This window comes from Lactuca sativa, chromosome 1 (genome assembly GCF_002870075.4).
Source record: "Lactuca sativa cultivar Salinas chromosome 1, Lsat_Salinas_v11, whole genome shotgun sequence".
Classification (NCBI taxonomy): domain Eukaryota; kingdom Viridiplantae; phylum Streptophyta; class Magnoliopsida; order Asterales; family Asteraceae; genus Lactuca; species Lactuca sativa.
The window spans coordinates 141253995-141263995 of NC_056623.2; positions in this window are offsets into that span (position 1 = coordinate 141253995).

Consider the following 10001-nt stretch of genomic DNA (forward strand, 5'->3'; position numbering starts at 1 on the left):
ACGGAGGCAGTTCCCAGCCCCTATAAAAGGGATGCGAGGATTCCGAATAAAGGGCTCCATTTCTCCCAACTTTCTTGCGTTCTTACCTCGTTTTCCGTGCCCTTGCTAACCCGAAGCCCCGGTCACTTTGCTCAAGTCCCGAAGGTCGTTTATGCTCCCGAGATTCCCGAGAATCCAGAGAAAATCCGCTTTCTCGAGTCGAAGTTCTGCCCGGTTTTCATATCGCCTTTTTCCGACTTTTCAAGTGAGTTCATACCCTTATAATCCACACTTTTAAATGTTTTATAAATGCTTTTATATGCTTTTAAGGGGGGAATACAAATAAAACACACAATTATTATCGTGTGTTATATAAAGTTTCATTATACACTTTTTTATCAACGGAATCATATGTGATTTATAACTATTATAGGGAAACTTTCGTATGCAAAATATATCACAATAACATCATATTTTTGGAAATGAAAAATGTGATTATATATGTATAGATCAGACACTCTGCTTATATTGTATGTATATGTATCCATCTTGGCGCTATAAAAATTATACTTTTCATAATAAGTGAGCATTTTACTAGGGATTACTGTACAAACGAGACACACTTTTAGAAAACTATAATAGGTATAGTTTTACGAGAACATTACGAAATTTTACGTACTAGAAACACTATTTAAAAAAGTTTACTTTCACATAAAAGAACTAATGAACATTTTCACACGTAAATCTGCTTTATACTAAATTTTGTGAGACATTTACTTCACGTACTTTCGAGTACGCATTTCAAGTCCTGTATTACATACCAGAATCCCTTAGAGGGGGAGCATGGTGTTTGTGTATAGATCTATACGGGCTTGACAACCCACGCCCAAACTGTTAGCTACAGTCCACCATTTGGGGTCACAAACGTCAGAACATTCCAACGCCTGAAGAACGTTGTGTATAGGCATTTCTAGTCAATAGCATGGTTATAAAACTCACATGGAGTATTAAAAACACATTGATTTGCGGGGTTTTTCAGACGTATTGTAAATTTTATACGTACATACATTTTCTAGAAACAAACATTGGTCTTGATAAAAGGCTACATTTATACTAGTAGAAAATATAGGATTTTCTAGGAACAAACACACAAGAACAAAACATTTCATCTCATACAAACATTATCATTTAAATACTTATGAAACTCACCAGCTTAAATGCTGATCTACTCTTTCAAAACTACTTGTATGTCCCAGGGATTCAGTAATTGCAGGTAACAAACAGCTTTTGAAGAAGGGACGCTGCGGCGTCAGTTTAAATTCATATTTTGACATCTTATTGTAATTGGTTTTGAACATGTACTTTTTGACAATGTAAACTTTCAATTATATATATGATGGTTGTATTGCTTTCTTTACTATGTATTCATTTGTTACGTTACCACATGAAGTCATCCGCCCCCGAACGTTTCCGTCGTTCCGGTTTAGGGGTGTGACAGATTGGTATCAGAGCAATGTTTATAGTGAACTAAGTATATCGAACCACATAAGATATACAAACTATAAATGCTTAAGGGACTAATACTCTCTGACAAAACATTTTTTTGTTTTACGCCTAAGCCGCATTTCGTTTAACTTAAACTGTTAGTTCATTAAATACAAATACATGCATACAACAACTTATTTTCATGATTATAACTATACAACAAGTGTTTAGACAAGTTGGACACTACGATTGAGACTCGATATATGTAATCAGATTTGGGAAAAATATAGTATGATCAACTATATTTGCCCGAGATTGGAACAATATATATCGAGGAATGCTCGTAGTGAGCAACAAGTCAAAACTTACCAAAAACATCACAAGGATCAAACACAAGAATTTAAATACTATAGGAGTATTTGCTACATTAAATAGCTTAACTTACATGTTTAGTCTTACATGTTCCAACTTTATTCAATTCTTATAACCCTATTCTCGTACAGTCAAATGGTTGGATTTCATCACCCCGGCGACCCCTACTATCCCAACCAACGCAACGGGGGATGGATTGAAGAGGATCTCGAGGGGGACGAAGAACCCATAGAATTTGATGATGACTCCGGTACCGACTCAGAGCCGGAAGTGATCAACCCACCACGCGCACAACCTCCCGCCTTCGTAAGGAGCTTTCAAGGACCGAATCCCATTTGGGGAAGTCACCTCCACCATTGGAGCCAGCAACAAGGGATACGCCCTCCCTACGGCATGTGCCGAGACTTCTATGATGTCCGCGACAGAGGTTCAGCCGATTGGACACTCCCAGTCATGGTGGGCAAACTCGTCAACCAGTCCTACCAATCCGGAGTTCAAGCTAGCCGGATTCGGGAAGTCAACGTGGAAGTACAGGTTCACACTTCTGACATCCGTAGGCTGGATAGAGCTTAGGACAATGCCCAACTCCAAACCGAGGCATTCCAGGCGCAAATGATTGCAGCCCTCGCCGAATTGAGGGAACAACAAGCCGCCTTCGATAGGCGTCTTATGGAATCAAAGCAATCGGATGCGGAATCAAGCGCCAAGCACAACCTACGTTGCACGTAGTGCTTACCAAAATCCCAAATTTTGTTATAAGTTAGGACCTCGGCTAAAATTTTTTATTTTTCTTAAACTTTGTAACCGGAGACCCTTAGAGGGGTCAAATTTTCGTGATCATTGTATCAACTATTATATTAATATAAGTGGCACTATTATTACTATGTGGAGTATTTCATTCAATCCTTAAAAATTTATGGAGAAACCGAATGTTTGTTTCATCTGTTGTTGAACTATAGCAATTTAACTCATGAGACACATACATTTTCTATGCCATGGAATTCTTATCTTTATCTTTTCAACCTATAGTTGAAGGATGCCTCCGCGTAGAAACCCGAGACGAAACAACGGTGAGGAAGCACCGATACCACCACCGCCTCCACCACCTCAATTTGATGCTGCCATGTTCCAAGCAGCAGTCACAGCAGCTGTGGCGGCTACCATGTCACAACTCAATACCCCTATTACTACTAGCTCGGGAATAGGCACGCTTCCTTCCAACCATGGCGAGAGTCATGGACAACCCCGAGAATGCACCTATAAAGACTTTACGAATGCCAAACCCCAGATCTTTAATGGGACAGGTGGTTTGATGATTTTGAGGCAGTGGATTGAAAGGACAGAGTCAGTCTTTGAAATCTGCTCCTGTCCCGAGCACAGCAAAGTTAAGTTTACCACCTTCACGCTTATTGATAGAGCCTTAACTTGGTGGAATGCCCACGTTAAGGTACTTACTCTGATAGTGGTGAACTCCATAAGCTGGGAGAGCTTAAAAACCATGCTGATGAGGGAATACTGCCCACATGGAGAGATTCAAAAACTCGAACACGAACTCTGGAACCTTGGAATGATTGGTAACGACCTAGAAACTTATACCAATAGATTCTGTGATCTGGCAATCCTTTGCCCAGATATGATTGCTCCTGAGAGCAAGAAAATAGAGAGATACATTTGGGGACTGCCGCCCCAAATTCAGTCAAGCGTGTTAGCTTCAAAACCTGACACTTTTGAAAGTGCCAAGGAACTGGCACAATCTCTTGTTGATTTCGGAAGTCATCAGAACTCAACAGTTTCTGCACCAGAACCACAAAAGGGAAACAACAACAACAATTACAAGAAGAGAGTATGGAATAAAGGGAAGGGTGGGTCTTCCCAAGAATCCGCAAAGAAACAACTGGTTTCAGTGAATGCTGCCACTGTATCTACTACCGTTCCTACAAATACCTACCCAACAAAGCCTTATGTAGGTAACCTTCCAAAGTGCAACAAATGCACTTACCACCATCATGGACCTTGTCGGGAAATGCAGTGCTCCAACTACAACAGAAAGGGACACACTGTCCGTTTCTGCAAGTATCCCGCAAAGCCGATCACTCAAGTTCCTAACACGGGTGTAGGCCAAACTTGCTACGGTTGTGGCGAGGTGGGACACTACAAGAGAAACTACCCAAAGGCAGCAAACACTGGCGGGGTGGGATGAGTTTTGGCTATAGGCCACGATGAAGCCGTAGCTAATCCGACTGTAGTTGCTGGTACGTTCCTTCTCGATAATTCATATGCATGCATATTATTCGATAGTGGAGCGGAGAGAAGCTTCGTGAGTCAAAACTTTATTCACTTACTTAATCATAAACCTAGCAAGTTAGAAAATTCATTCACTATAGAAATGGCAAACGGAAAAACCGAGAACACTAATTGTATATTCATGGGTTGTACATTAACTTTAGACGGCCATTCTTTCCCAATCAACCTCATGCCAGTCCAAATTAAAAGTTTCGACGTCATAGTCGGCATGGATTGGTTAAGTCTTCTTCGCGCTCACATCATGTGCTTTGAAAAAGCAGTTCGTCTTAATCTCCCTACCGACGAAACATTAGTGATTTATGGCGACAAATCAAGTACAAACCTTAGCATCATTTCGTGCATCCAAGCTCGAAAGTGTTTGCGGAAGAATTGTCGAGCATTTCTTGCACACATCATCGAAACGAGTCAGGAATTAAAAGACATCAAGAACATCCTAGAAGTACGTGACTTTCTCGATATCTTTCCAGAAGATTTACCGGGATTACCACTACAACACCAAGTCGAGTTCAGAATCGACTTAATTCCAGGGGCTACCCCAGTAGCGAAATCGCCTTATCGCCTGGCACCAACAGAGATGCAAGAACTTCCAGTCAGCTTAACGAACTCCATAAAAAAGGATTAATTAGACCAAGTTTCTCACCTTGGGGAGCGCCGATCTTGTTTGTGAAGAAGAAATACGGATCGTTTCGCATGTGCATTGACTATAGAGAATTGAACAAACTTACAGTGAAAAATGGTTCTCCTCTACCCCGCATTGACGACCTATTTGATCAACTTCAAGGAGCAAACTACTTCTCAAAGATAGATCTACGATCCGGATGTCACCAATTACGAGTACTAGAGGATGATATTCCCAAGACAGCCTTTCGAACTCGTTATGGACACCACGAATTTGTAGTGATGCTGTTCGGATTAACCAACGCACCAGCAATATTTATGGACCTAATGAATAGGGTTTGCTGTCCTTACATAGATCAGTTCGTCATCGTCTTCATCGATGATATACTTATCTACTCCCGAAGTAAGGAAGAGCATAGTCAGCACCTATGAAGAGTCTTAGAAACACTGCGATCGGAGAAGCTCTATGCGAAGTTCTCTAAATGCGAATTTTGGATTCTAAGAGTTAAATTTTTGGGCCACGTTGTTAGCGAAAATGGGATACACGTGGACCCCTCCAAAATTAAGGCCATTGAGAACTGGTAGGCACCAAAGACACCTACAGAGATTCGTCAATTTCTAGGTCTCGCTGGCTACTATCGCAGATTCATAAAGAACTTCTCTAGCATTGCGAAACCTCTTACTACATTAACTCAGAAAGGTGTGGCCTTTGACTGGGAAGCGAAACAAGAGAAGGCGTTCCAAACACTGAAACAGGCTTTGTGCACCACAGCGATACTATCCCTCCCCGAAGAGATAGAAGATTTCGTAGTGTATTGCGATGCATCAAATCAAGGACTTGGTTATGTGCTTATGCAAAGAGGGAAGGTTATTGCTTATGCCTCCCGTCAGCTTATGAGACACGAAGTCAAATATACCACACATGATCTTGAGTTAGGAGCAGTGGTATTTGCTCTGAAGATCTGGCGACACTACCTGTACGGAACAAAGAGCACTATCTTCACCGACCACAAGAGCCTTCAACACATTTTTTATCAGAAGGAGCTCAACATGCGACAACGACGATGGGTCGAGCTACTCAATGACTACGAATGTGAAATTCGTTATCATCTTAGCAAGGCCAATGTGGTAGCTGATGCCCTCAGTCGAAAAGAATACACTGGTCGGAGAGTCAAGTCTCTGACTATGACTATCCGTTCCCACTTATCCACACAAATTAAGGAGGCTCAACTGGAAGCTTTGCAACCTGAAAATGTGGCGGGTGAATGCCTGAGAGGAATGGAAAAGAATCTAGAAATCAAGGGTAATGGAGCATATTATCTCATGGACCGTATCTGGAAACCAAAACATGGTGGCTTCAGAGACATGGTCATGACCGAAGCACACAACAAGAGGTATTCCATACACCCAGGCTCAGATAAAATGTATCTGGATCTTAAGAAACTGTACTGGTGGCCTAACATGAAAGCAGAAATTGCTACCTTCGTAAGTAAATGCCTTACTTGCGCTAAGGTTAAGGTCGAGTATCAGAAACCGTCAGGATTATTACAACAACCGGAGATACCGGAATGGAAATGGGTACGGATTACTATGGACTTCATAACCAAGTTGCCCAATACGACAGGTGGCCTCGATACCGTATGGGTCATCGTCGACAGATTGACCAAATTCGCGCATTTCCTACCAATCAAGGAGACTGACAAGATGGAAAAGCTTACAAGAACTTACATAAGGGAAATAGTGCGACTGCATGGTGTTCCGATATCAATTATCTCAGATAGAGATAGTGGATTCACTTCAAGATTATGGCAGTCACTACAAATTTCCCTGGGAACTAGGCTAGACATGAGTACAGCCTACCACCCACAAACAGACGGGCAAAGTGAGAGAACGATACAAACTTTGGAAGATATGCTAAGGGCCTATGTGATTGACTTTGGAAAGGCATGGGATATCCATTTACCCCTTGTCGAATTTTCATACAACAATAGTTATCATACAAGCATAAAGGCTGCTCCGTTTGAAGCCCTCTATGGTTGAAAGTGCAGGTCCCCTCTGTGCTGGACTGAAGTTGGCGACACCCACTTAGCTAAAGGACGAGTTCCTGAAAGCACTCTCACCGGTCCGGAAATCATACGGGAAACGACAGAGAAGATCGTTCAAATTCGTGAACGGTTGAAAGCCTCTAGAGACCGACAGAAAAGCTACGCTGACCAAAGGAGGAAACCTTTGGAATTCCAGGTAGGAGACCGCGTTTTATTGAAGGTCTCACCGTGGAAGGGCTTAATACGCTTTGGAAAGCGTGGGAAACTAAATCCAAGATACGTAGGGCCTTTCGAGATTCTTGCCAGAATCGGCCTTGTGGCTTACAAGCTTAAACTACCGCGTGAACTTAATAACATACATCCAACCTTCCACGTCTCGAACTTGAAAAAGTGTCTGTCCGATGAGACTCTTGTTATTCCACTTGACGAGATCGAGATCAACGAGAGCCTCAACTTTGTGGAAGAACCGGTAGAAATCATGGACCGATAGCTCAAACAAACGAAACAAAGTCGCATACCCATCGTGAAGGTTCGCTGGAACGCCAAGCGAGGACCTGAATTCACATGGGAACGCGAAGATCAGATGAAACAAAAGCACCCTCATCTTTTTCTCTGATTTACCAGTATCTTTACTACTTTAAATTTCGGGACGAAATTCCCTCTAACGGGGGGATTATGTGACAACCCGATATTTCAACTCTATGTAATGACCTAAAAAGTCAAGTATTGTAACCACTTTTGAGATAATGAAATTAACTTCCAAAATAAAATGTCCAAAGATTTTCTATTTAATTGCCTACTATGTTTGATGTCATTAAACCGTGATCGTACGTAAAAAGAACGCCCAAATCCGACTTCATATATTGAAGTTATGATTTTTCCAAGTTCGGCTTAGCGACAGACAGCTAAAAACTCGAATCGGAGATCGAGCGACTTTTGGCCGGAATGACCTAAACGAGAATCAAAGGTCTCGACAATGGTATTTCAGCGGTAAAAAGTCTGGCAAAAACAGATGTCAGATAAAGAAGTTACGAATTTCTAACGAAATTTTCTTAACGCGACCCTTTTCAAAATAAATAATAAAAATAATTTCAAATTTTGCCGACGGAATCTAAACGAAAGTTGGAGAGCGTAGTTTCACTTACACGTGGATATAAAGAATGTCGAAAACGGAGTTCGTATGAAGAAGATATGAATTTTTAAAGTTTATTAAATAATTAAAATATAAATTTTAATTATAAACCTTGGTATTATCCGAAGGCGAGTCATCAGATAGGGCCGAGTTACGCCCAGCGTAAGCTCGTACGCCCAGCGTACTCAAGGCCTAGGCCTCGGATCGTCCACGTCGCACCCTATGCGAGACTATGCCCCGTCCCATTCGGAGTCCGAAGCAGTCCAGGATGTGTTCATGTGTGAGGCATGCGTACGCCCCGCGTACACACGTACGCCCAGCGTACGGAGGCGGTTCCTAGCCCCTATAAAAGGGATGCGATGGTTCCGAAGAAAGAGTTCCATTTCTCCCAAATTTCTTGCGTTCTTGCCTCGATTTCCGTGCCCGTGCTAACCCGAAGCCCCGGTCACTTTGCTCAAGTCCCGAAGGTCATTTGTGCTCCCGAGATTCCCGAGAATCCCGAGAAAATCCGCTTTCTCGAGTAGAAGTTCTGCCCGGTTTTCATCTCGCCTTTTTCCGACTTTTCAAGTGAGTTCATACCCTTATAATCCACACTTTTAAATGTTTTATAAATGCTTTTATATGCTTTTAAGGGGGGGATACAAGAAAAACACACGATTATTATCGTGTGTTATATAAAGTTTCATTATACACTTTTTTATCAACGGAATCATATGTGATTTATAACTATTATAAGGAAACTTTCGTATGCAAAATATATCACGATAACATCATATTTTTGGAAATGAAAAATGTGGTTATATATGTATAGATCAGACACTCTGCTTATATTGTATGTATATGTATCCATCTTGGCGCTATAAAAATTATACTTTTCATAATAAGTGAGCATTTTACTAGGGATTACTGTACAAACGAGACACACTTTTAGAAAACTATATTAGGTATAGTTTTACGAGAACATTACGAAATTTTACATACTAGAAACACTATTTAAAAAAGTTCACTTTCACATAAAAGAACTAATGAACATTTTCGCACGTAAATCTGCTTTATACTAAATTTTGTGAGACATTTACTTCACGTACTTTCGAGTACGCATTTCAAGTCCTGTATTACATACCAGAATCCCTTAGAGGGGGAGCATGGTGTTTGTGTATAGATCTATACGGGCTTGACAACCCATGCCCAGACTGTTAGCTACAGTCCACCATTTGGGGTCACAAACGTCAGAACATTCTAACGCCTGAAGAACGTTGTGTATAGGCATTTCTAGTCAATAGCATGGTTATAAAACTCACATGGAGTATTAAAAACACATTGATTTGCGGGGTTTTTCAGACGTATTGTAAATTTTATACGTACATACATTTTCTAGAAACAAACATTGGTCTTGATAAAAGGCTACATTTATACTAGTAGAAAATATAGGATTTTCTAGGAACAAACACACAAGAACAAAACATTTCATCTCATACAAACATTATCATTTAAATACTTATGAAACTCACCAGCTTAAATGCTGATCTACTCTTTCAAAACTACTTGTATGTCCCAGGGATTTAGTAATTACAGGTAACAAACAGCTTTTGAAGAAGGGACGCTGCGGCGCCAGTTTAAATTCATATTTTGACATCATATTGTATTTGGTTTTGAACATGTACTTTTTGACAATGTAAACTTTCAATTATATATATGATGGTTGTATTGCTTTCTTTACTATGTATTCATTTGTTACGTTACCACATGAAGTCATCTGCCCCTGAACGTTTCTGCCGTTCCGGTTTAGGGGTGTGACAGACCCCGTCCCCTGCATCGGACCGAAGTCCGGAACTAACTGCATCGGACCGAAGTCCGGAACTGACTGGGACCCCGTCCCCTGCGTCGGACCGAAGTCCGGAACTAACTGCATCGGATCGAAGTTCGAACTGACTGGGACCCCGTCCCCTGCATCGGACCAAATTCCGGAAACTGACTGAACATAGCATAAATATATCAACTAGCATGAACACATACACTGCATACTACATCAGACCAGAGTCCGGAACACATAACACAAAACATGC